This window comes from Protopterus annectens, chromosome 3.part0 (genome assembly GCF_019279795.1).
Source record: "Protopterus annectens isolate FY-2018-M chromosome 3.part0, PAN1.0, whole genome shotgun sequence".
NCBI classification, from domain to species: Eukaryota; Metazoa; Chordata; order Ceratodontiformes; family Protopteridae; genus Protopterus; species Protopterus annectens.
This window is the reverse complement of record NC_056731.1, coordinates 224164090-224175281: the sequence shown is the minus strand read 5'-3', so window position 1 is coordinate 224175281 and position 11192 is coordinate 224164090.

Sequence of the window (11192 nt, the reverse complement as noted above, 5' to 3'; positions counted from 1 at the left end):
ACCGAAACATCATGCATCCTAAGGATTCAGCATCCAGCCAGAACTAAGGTCAGAGGAAGGGAAATTTAGGTAAGCACGTGTATTTTTTTTTATTTTTTAGGGTAGCTTTTACCCTACTGACCTGCTTTAGCTGAATGATACTTGTTCTCTGTTCTGGGACTTCACTGTTCAACCTTATTTGCCCCTTACCTCCTACCTCACAACTGACATGGGGCAATTGCCACCCTGGGGCACCATCATACTTCTTAATTGTACAGATTTTTGCAGGTTATTTCCCCTTTATGTCCATTTTTCATAAAGTTGTGGTTTTCTGTGCAGAAATTAATGATCATACTAACAGACAATTGAGTTTCAGTCTTCGCTCCTTTCAGAAAGTTCATGCTAATGCTAAACCTGTTATTCTACCAACTTTCAGCGTATAAAAATAAGATGGAAAAAAGTGTGTGTGTGTGTGTGTGTGTGTGTGTGTGTGTGTGTATGCCTATCTTTGAGTGTGAGTGAATGCTTGTATGAAAGCAGAAGAGACTGTGCGTTAGTGATTGAGAGTGAGAGCGATAGTATGTGAGTGATTGAATGTATGTAAGCAGGAGAGACTGTGTGTAAGAGATTGAGAGGGAGTGAGAGCAATGTTGTGTGTTATGTTCCTACCCCTCAGACCCTTACACTATTTTTCTAAACCTTGTTTTCTGCATTTGTAGGAATCAGATTCTTACAGTTCATACTAGGCGCTAACCAGCTTCATGACAACTGCAAGTAGAATACCGGCATTTAACCGCTACTGCATTTCAGTAACAATCGTTCCCCACAATGCTTTGCGCACTTAGTTACGGCACTACATTTATTATCTCATTTCATGCAAAAGACAGAAAAGCTCATGCTCAGAGGGTGGCTCATGTCTTGGTAAGGCACAGATAGACATGAGTGTACAGCGTGGTCTAGCTGTGGCTTTTGTTATTTTTATGTTAACTTCCACACTATTACCACTTTGCACCTCAGAATAGTCAGACTGATTTGTATACTGAACTCCATTGATGCAGGTTTCTCCCCAACTTAACTATCCTTTTTTTGTTATATAAATATTGAATAAAGAAACAGCAGGTTTGATGAAACTCCCACCTGTTGTGAAACCTCTGACTGGGCAACTTATGCAAACCATACGTCACTTCAGAAATAGCTGATTTGCTATCTTAGTTTTATACTTTTTTTTCCTTCTAGATGAATCTAAGGCATTTGGTGACTTTTTGCTGGACAAAATGTTAACACCTTAGTTATTAATTTGTGCAGTATGGTGTATACCTTGTTACATTAAAAGTAGGGGTGTAATGTTGGTAAACAAACTTTTTTTTTAGTTGTACATTTCATGAGTAAAAAGCATGCTTTAGAAATACTGTCCCTTCATGCTGTGGCATTAAAATAGATTTGTGGTGAAATTAAAGTTGAGTAAAACACAGAGTAAAATCAGGTTGAGGAAGTCTGAGGAAGTGCTACAGCATGAAATGACAAGAACTGAAGAACACACAGTGAGCATGAAATAAGTTTGGTGTACCATGCATGTAGACAATGTACATTATACATGATTTGTAGATTATAGTTAGTGGTGTTTACATAATTCACTTAACAGAAGATGGAGGCAAAATGCACCGGCTGATTTGGTATCTTTTTTAAACTTACTAAGGTGGTACAAGAGGAAAATAGCATAGGAATTAAAAACTTGTGGAGTATGAATCACCTGTAATATGGTCAAACCGTGGTGTGAGGAGCTTGGCACATGTACATTGCAGTATTTTTCACATTTGAGTTATTTATTTGCATTCAAAAACTGGTTTAAGGACTATCATGGTTTGCATGACGAAGTACAGCAGAGCATAACTTCATCAAGCATACACACACACATGCTATGTTACTTCTGTAACAGTTCATGTTGACCTTTTCTCTGGTTCCTAATTATGCATATCTAGTTCTGGAGTAGTTTCTGTTGTTGCCAGACTGGACTTGTGGTGTATGTCTTCTTGCATGTTTATGTTCATGTATTGTTGGTATGATTACTGTAGTAAGGTCCTGGCTGAAAATTTACCCTTGTGGTTCAGTCCACTTATCAGCATATAATAAACTGCATGTTAGAACCAGGAGCAGAAATAATTGTAACACAGGCATATCAAACTCTTCTCAAGGGCATCTTGAGCAATACTGTACATTTTCAGTTTGTCAGTCATTCCCTATTGTAATATTATACGCTTATCATTTTTTTTTTAATTTTGCATAGGCAGTTAATTCCTCAAGGGCAAGTCACTCAATTTCTGTATGAAACATACTAGAATGTAAAATATTTGCCATTAGCAACCTCTTCATTAGGGATAGATCTCTTTACTATAGAATTAGTTAGATGACTTTTACTTCTGCAGAGATTGTGCATATTGACTGATATTGATGGATTGTAATGACAGGTGTCTGAGTGGCCTTTTTATGATAGAAATGTTCTGAAATGGGTAATTTTGTCATTACTGGTTTATAAGTTTAGTTTCATTGCTTACTGGAAGAATGTTCAAAATTACAAATTTAAAACACATTTTAACAAGCAGTTCTGTATTATACAAGGAATATAATCTAATACAATCAGGAAGGTGAATCAAAGACCGCATACATGTATGTATGGTCCTAAAAATCCTCCGTTGGCCAGATGCATTTTTTTGAATGTGGGATTTATGCCATTTGAATGTGACTTTCAAGGACAGAGAAGTTTACTGCTCATGCTGTCTGTTTTCGCTGTCAGGCTGTATTGTTTGTTTAGCAAATGGCTATTAGTGTTTGTGCTATTTTATTTCAATATCTGTAATCATTGTAGAAGTAAATAAGAAAGCAGTATACACAATGACAGGTTTGACCAGTGTTTATGGTAACTGGAGAGAAATAGCCAAGTAATGGAAAACTGGAATGGCTGGAAAGGGGACTGCTGTGTTGGGAGGTAGGAGGTCACCACAGTGGAGCTGCACTTGGGGGGGGGGGGCAGAATGTCCAGATGTTTGCCTCATACTTTTGATCTGTTCCTCATAAAATTAGATATTTTCTGGCAAATTACTGGGATGATCTGTCATAAAATAAAGATGTGCATTTGTGTTTCAGACTTCATATCCTTCAGAAAAATGCATGCTAAGACAAGGGGAATAAGTTGGAGTAATATGTTATAGGAAATGTGTCTGTGTGAAATGTTTACTGAATGTAGAATGTATGATAGTTATATAAGAAGCAATTGTATTCAGTGATAAATATAGAGATCAACAAAGTGAAAAAACTAATGAGCGGGATGCTCTCACTGAAAGATTAGCTACTGTCTTAGGGAGTGTAATCATTCATCGTGGTAGCATTCACCTTGAGCGAAGTAATTCTGACATGGATCAACCAAACTGTTGGGCAATACTTCTGGCTCTGTCATTGATGTGTACAGTTTAGGTGACAGGAAGGGCTCAGTTATATAAATGTTATATAAATGTTATTACTGCTTTTATACTAGTTCTGGCACTGATCAGCTCAGTATGTAGGGCAATATTTATATTTCTGACTTCTTGTGTTTGTGTGTACAGTTTAGGTGAGAGAAAGAGCTCAGTAATATACAACTGTTATGCTACTGTTATTGAATTACTCAGGTCTTTTTCTAAAAGATGGTAATGACTCAGTCTTACATTATACCTGCACCAGGAATGTAATGAATGTCTACTCAACAGGTTATGTGCAGCAGTTTTCACCTTTATCTGAGCATGCAGAACATTGCAGTAACAAAATATAAGTCATTATCATGTTATTAATTTACAATATGTGCAGTCAGAATATAACACTGAGTCATTATCACTTGTCAGCTAAAACTCACAGCAGCTGCCCCTGTTACTCACATTACTAAAAGTCATTATCACATTGAAGAATGCAAATGCCAGATTTTGGTTTCTGTCTATGTGGAGTCATGCATAGCCCCCCACATTTCTTTCTTGCATTTTTGGTAAATAACTTGGCACATTGACATGTTCCCTAGCAAAGTAATCCCTCATTTTGAAGACTGTATTAGTACTTAGGACATGGTAAAAACTGTGTCTGTATGCTATACACATGCACAGATATCACAGTTTGTTTAGGACTTAGGTTATGCAAAATATGATATTTTTTCATATTTTGGTAAATAACTTTGCTAGGGAGCATGTCATATGTTAAGTAATCCCTCATTTTGAAGACTGTATCTGTATGTACAGCTGTGTCTGTATGCTGCACACATGTACAGATATCACAGTTTGTTTAGGACTTAAGGTATGGAAATTATGATTTTTTTCATATTTTCTTAAATAACTTTGTTAGGGAGCATGTAATTGTGCCAAGTGATACCTCGTTTTGAAGACAGTGTTAGTCCTTACAACATGATAAAAGAACTGTGTTTGTATTCTGTACACATGTACAGGTATCACAGTTTGTTTAGGACTAAGGTTATGAAAATTATGATTTTGTTTTTCATATTTTGGTAAATAACTTTGCAAGGGAGCATGTCAGTGTGCTAAGTAATACCTTGTTTTGAAGACAGTATTAATAGTTACAACATGGTAAAATAATTGTGTCCATATGCTGTACACATGTACAGATATCAAAGTTTGTTTAAGACTTAGGTTATGGAAATTATTATTTTCTTTTCATATTTTGGTAAATAACTTTGCAAGGGAGCATGTCAATGTCCCAAGTAATACCTCATTGTGAAGACAGCATTACTCCTTACAACATGGTATAAGAACTGTGTCTGTATGCTGTACACATTTACAGATATCACAATTTGTGTAGTCTTGCAGGATTATGAAAAATTATACATTTGCAATATTTCTCATTATTATGCCCATATCTTTGCAAGGGAGCATGGTAACGACACCATCATTTGAGCCATCATTTTGAAGCTGACATTGAGATGCACAGCTTGTACACCGATATGTAGTCTCTGTCTGTTACAAGTGATGAGATATTATGCTTTGTTTATTTATTAGTTATAAGAAATATAATATTAATCATATTTCTGTGAATATTTCTGTAATGGAGCATCACACAATAATGGTTAAGATATCATTTTAAAGCTGACATTCATACAAACAAATTAATTACAAATTGTATGGGTGTACATGGTTTATTCACCAAAATATTGTGATTTGTTGTACCAGAAAGGTAAAAAAATGCACAATATCAGCATTCCTTGGCAAATATTTAATAAAGACTTAAATGCACACTTTCAACATTTGCACTGTTGGAAAGGTCAGTATCTGCTGAACAACTTTCACATTTACATTTTTAGTCTGGTTCTTATGGTTAGAGAGAGTTATGGACATTTGTTTTCTGTATGGTATTACAAATGGATTAACTGAAAATGAGCTCAGGCTGCACTGTTGTTCCTATGGTGGAAGTAAGCAGGCAGCATTTACTGAGCTGCTCCGGAGTGAATGAGTTAAGGTAAATGCATAGATAGGTAATGTATGTAAGGTTTAATGTAGGGTTAGAAGTAAGGTTTTGTTAAGTGTATCTGTGTGGATTATTTATTTTGTTTGGGTATATCTCTGTAGGGTAAGTGTGCGATAATTATGGACCTTAGGGTTAGGGTGCGGTTAAGGTAAGTGCATAGATATAGTGTATGTATATGGTTTATTTATTTTGTTTGGGTAGGTAGTATATCGCGGGCGGTGGGCTTGGCCAAGTATGACGATTCCTGATTTTAAATTTCGTGGTTTACGGCATTCGGTGTATTTGTGGTTTGGTAAATATGTGTCGCTCTTTTCGTATTTGCTGAATAGGACCTTCGAGCTTATAATATGAACCCATAGCCTTAACTTTATGGGTTGATTACCCTAGCTAACTACATTTAGGAGGTGGAAGGAAAAAACTCCAGCAGCCCATGGAGAATGATCCTAGCAAAGCTTGATATGGACATACAGAAATAATAAAACTTATAGTGCTTTGTAAAAGTATGTACAGAGGTCCCAGTAGGAGTTTCTAGAATACTTCTAGACATGCCTCTCAACCTCTTAGATCAAGAAATCTGGACAAAGCCATAAATAATGGGGGGGGGGTGGGGACAAAGGCCAAAAAATAGGGACACTTTTTCAAGTATTGCTCTTACAAACTTAGAAAATTGATAGAATAGCAGGTTTTACATTAGCATGGATTTTCTGAAGGGTATGAGATCTAAAACTCAAATATCTATCATTATTTTCTGACTTCAACCCTCGATTATTTGCCAATGATTTGCCAGAAAACTACATTTTTTTGAGAAAAAGAACAAAAATATGAGGCAAAAATCTGAACAGTCTGCAACAATCTGTACAATTGAGAGGTATGCTTCTAGAATCCAACCCTTTCCAAAAAGCCAGAGATGAAGCCAAGGCCAAGGTAGAGTTGCCTTTGACCCTGCCTAGAATAGTTTTGTTATGGTGACTATAGCAAAAGATAATAGTCTTACACAACCATTTGGAAATAGTTTTGACATAGGTTGTCCCTTCATCTTAGCTACATAAGAAATGAACAACTGAACCGAAGATTTGAAAGATTTAGTTCTGTAAATATAGCACCTGAAATGTCCATGGACATCTAAGGTATGAAGCATCCCTTCTCCCTCATTCTATGTTCATGAAAGAAAATGGGGAGTTGGATAGTGTGGCTTAAAGTAAACTTGGATACTACTTTAGGCATAAAAGACGAATTATTTCTCAAAGAAAACCATTCCCCAAGGAAAATTAAGTAGGGCTGACTCACCATAAGAACTTGCAACTCAGACACCCTTCTTGCAGAGGTCAGAGCAATCAGTAAAACTGTTTTCTGTGTAAAGAACCTCAAGTCATCCAGGCTAGCTTGCTCAAACAGAGCAAGTATTAGCTTCTCTAACACAAAATTAAAACCCCAAGGAGAAGCCATCAGCTTTCTTGGAGGCCTCTCATGCAAAACTCCTTTCAAAAACATTTTGACATAAGATCGCATTAAAAGAAGAGGACCCATGGGTAGATAAGCTGAAATGGCTGATAAATTAACCTGGACAGAGAAATAAGAAATACCATAAGATAATAACTCATACAAATATTGTAAAACTAGAAAACAACTAATCCTAAATGGATGTTGATTATCTTACTAGCACCAAATAGAAAACATTTCCTATTTGCCAATATATGATTTTTTAGTAGCAGGCTTTCTCACCACCATTAGAACCTGCTGCATGTCATCAGTAAATAGATGCTTAATAGGAATTCAGACCCTATCATCCAGACAGTGAACTGAAGCTAAATGAAGTTTAAAAGTATATTACAGTCTCGTGACAGTCCATTAAAACACAACACTCCAAGCTTTAAAATAACTTTTCTAAAGAGGAAAGAGACAAAAAACATAAACACAAAAAAGAAAATGGAAGTCCCCCCCAAGGGAACGTATCTCTCCAGCAAAGGAACAGCATAAGCCAACACGTTGCTCCTCAAAAGCCACAGAGGGGTGTACTCTTCTGCAGCACTAAAGATCTGAAGGGCTTCATCCCCAAGCTTGTCTTTTAATCAGCTCAGCTCGAGCTAACTGACAGTTTGAGCAAGTGAAGGTGCCCTAAAACTTTGGGAGCTGACTGGCTGTTATATCTTTCACAGGATATAACTCATATAGTTAAGGCTACTATTGCAGTGATCAATATGATGAACATATTTATTTTATTCACATTTGTTAAAGGAAAACCACACCCACAGACTCAAAAAACATGTTTATTTCATCATGGTGTGGTATTTCATACATTTTAACACCACTCTGGGACTATTCATAGATTTTTAAATATTTTTATACATAATTTCTGAGTCTGACCACATGGGATCTAGCATCTTGAAGTGTTTCTGATTGTTTGCTCTGCCTCTAGGTATCCCACAATGCAGTAATTGTCTGTAAAAAATTACATCACACAGGCCTCTGTCTTTCTAAAGCTCATGTCACTGCATTGATTTTACATGCATACACTGCTGTCTTTCAGTCAGTTTTAAGTAACATTTCATGCCGTTCAATGACTACTTAAAATACAAATAGTGCAAATGCAACAGAATAGGCTTTCAACGTGCTTTTTATTGCTGCTTCTTTTTAGAATGGCTAAATTGCAGCCTGAATTCTACTACTTCTACTCATCTCCCATCCCCCCTCACACCTAACTTTTCTAGCTGTCAAAGTGCTAAGGGTAATTGGAGCTGTTACCTCCTGTGACTGACAGATCACAGCAGGAGACTTGACTCATGTACTACTTCCTTGATCTAGCCTTTACTTTTTGTATGGGTAGGGGAAGGACCAGGGAGCTGTGACATCACAGCGTGGGTGGGTTTTTAGGATGGTCGTGGTGATGTCAGTTTGGGGAGGGAATTGGCCAGAAAACTACCTGTATTCACTGGCCTTGATGTCATCAATGAATTGGAGACTGCAGCAAGCTTTTCCAAGGCAGGATAAAAGTTTTTTGAAATTGAAACCACCACAGTACAGTAAGGTACTGTTCTAGTGGAGAGAAACAGTCAATTTAAAATATTTTAAATGTTGCATTGCTGTTCATTCATAGCAGGGACTGTAAATAGGGAGAAAAAGGACAGAGAAGTTAAGTATTTAATAGCAGAATCCCATTGTTGTCCTTTAATGGGATAGAACACTGATCCCAGTAAAATCATTTTCAGGCTCAGCCTGTATGCATGGACATAGAAGCAGTGCAAACAAACAGTGGCTTAGTTTATACCACTCAAGTAAAAAAAATAAATTAGTACCAAGTTGTTAATTACAAAGAAGGTCAAAAGTAGTTGATAACATTGACAAAAAACAAAGCAGTTTAAACTGAGCTGTTGAAAGAAAGGACGAAACGGTAAATGTCCATAAATCCCTCTACTTTAGGTACAAAATGGAGGTTGCTAGCAGAAAGGCATAGAACAGCTGCTTCTTCAGCAGATGAAGGGTAAAAGCTAAACTCTCAATTTTTAAAGAAAAAAATCATAAGGATCTGATCTTTAAACTGGGAACGCCCTTAACCTCAGCTGTGAGTTAACAGTGGCAACAGAGATTCGGTGGCAATGCCAAAGCAAATGGCATTATGGGACTGGTGGAGAAGTTGAAGGTCTTGGTAAAGTCATAGTACCAAGGTAATTTAAGCCTTTGAATAAGTCTGAAGAGGATGGACACAATAATTTCACATCAATTGTTACAGGATCCGTAATAGTCTCTTCAACTCTTCTCTGTGGCAGAGAGTCTAATGTATTGTGTAGTTCCAACCCTCAAATAATGTACGTAATTCAGCTTAGACAAGTCTATGATAGGTTAAATAGTATCTGCAGCCAGTAATCATGGAACTCATAAACAAAGACATTGGTAATCTCCAAACTCTGGACCCTACCCAGTTCAGGTTTGTAAAAGGCAGATCATGTCTCCTAAACCTGATAGATTTCTTTGAAACAGTCACCAAAGCCATAGATGAGGGCAAGGTTGTTCACACAGCCTATCTAGATCTCGCCAAAGCTTTCAACACCATCCCCCACTCTGGAATTATAGATAAACTCACTAAACTAGGTATAAATCCCTATATCACAAGATGGGCTGCCAACTGGCTCATGGACAGAATCCACACTGTGAAAGAGGAAGACTCCAAATCCGACTTCAGACCAGTGACAAGTGGAGTACCACAGGGTTCAGTCCTGGATTCTCTCTTGTTTGGTATCTACTTCTCTGAAGTACAGGCTAACACAGAAGGTCTTTGGCTAATGAAGTTTGCAGATGACTGCAAACTAGGAGCCATAACTGAAACTCCTAACAATGTGGACATTCTACAAAAGGGCCTCACTGAGACAGATGCCTGGTGTCAAAGCCATGGCCTGAAGCTCAATGCCAAAAAGTGCATTGTCATCCCCTTTAGTAAAAACTCTGTACCCATGAACTACCACATAGGTGGTAGTCTACTTAACACCAAAAGTGTGATAAGAGACCCTGGGACACAGGTGGACAGTAGTCTCTCCTTTGATAATCACATTGCCACAGTGGTCAGGAAATCCTTCTTCTTGGCACACCTCATCACAAAAGGTTTCTCATCCAGAAAAAAAGAGGTCATTGTTCCCCTCAACTCATCACTCATTAGACCCATTATAGAGTACAGTGCCCCTTTTGGTATGTACCTCACAAGATATCTACAACAACTGGAGAGGCCACAGAAATACCTCACAAAAAGGATTACTGGCCTCAAACAGATGCCCAATGCAGACCGTCTCAAAAAACTCCAGCTTTACTCCATCGCATATCGCCTACTCAAAGGCGATCTCTGCCTAACATACAAAACGATGTCAAACCCAGAGCTGTCGGATATGCTTCACTTAAAGAAATCCCAATCCCTCCGAGCTACATGCTGTGGGAACCTAAACCTTATCACCACAATAAACAGAACATGCCGGAGGGATAGATTCTTGTCCCAGAGACTTCCCATACTCTGGAACAGACTACCTATCTATGTCAAACAGAGCTCCTGATTAGCACTCTTCAAGAAAAATCTTGATGATTGGATGGGAAAAAGGAAATTCACCCCAGGGATCACTTCTGTGGCTCTGCTCAACAGGGGCACAGGAAAATAATTTTCTTGGGTGGTGAAAGCCAGAGTAATTTTTTGGCTAGGCTTATATATGCCCTAGGGCCAATAGCCTAGTACCTACCTATGAGCCTATGAACCCTTCGGGAATGTTGATAGAGCTTCTCCAAGAAAGGGGCTCTGAAGCCCTGGTGTTGTGGCCGACCCCTGCCACGAGGGCGGGGTCTCTCATTAGAATTCCCTCTCTGCTTTCAGAGGACCTTTCCACATAGGAGTCTTGGGAAGAACCTTGTGACTTTCTGAACCATAATTTTCTTCCACCTCTCTGGCTCTGAGAAAAGGTCCTCTGAGGGGTAGAAAATGGATTCCCACAGCAGAAAGAGTCTTCCCATCTTGCTTGCTCCTGGAGAGAGTTTCTTTCACTTTAGGCCAAATAAGATGTATCCATTAAAAGGGATATTGATAAACAAAGACTTGAAGGCCTCCACAAAGTCACAGAGGCACATCCAGACATGCCTTCTAATGGTTAAACCAGAACCTGCCTCTAGCAGCTCCTTCTGAGGCATGAGAGCTCAATCTCATGGAAGCAATGGATAAAAACTGGAGGGTGGCCAGTTGTGAAGAAACTGTT